Source organism: Gymnodraco acuticeps, unplaced genomic scaffold, assembly GCF_902827175.1.
Source record: "Gymnodraco acuticeps unplaced genomic scaffold, fGymAcu1.1, whole genome shotgun sequence".
NCBI lineage: Eukaryota > Metazoa > Chordata > Actinopteri > Perciformes > Bathydraconidae > Gymnodraco > Gymnodraco acuticeps.
This window is the reverse complement of record NW_022990673.1, coordinates 983,625-984,007: the sequence shown is the minus strand read 5'-3', so window position 1 is coordinate 984,007 and position 383 is coordinate 983,625.

The following is a 383-nucleotide window of genomic DNA, read 5'->3' as shown; positions in this document are numbered from 1 at the left end:
GTCCAATTGTTACTGTCTGTCTGTTAAAGTGTCTAACTATACACACACACACAGAGACACACATAGAAACATACACACGCCCACACAAATACACACACACACACACACACACACACACACACACACACACACACACACACACACACACACACACACACACACACACACACACACACACACACACACACTCACACACACACACACACACACACACACACACACACACACACACACACACACACACACACACACACACACACACACACACACACAGACACATGGATCCTGTTATTTTCCAGGTAGGGTGTGTGTTCAGAAGGTCTAGTTCAAGACAAAAATCTGTTCCTTGTCCCTTTTTGACCCACATACACGCACACAAAGAC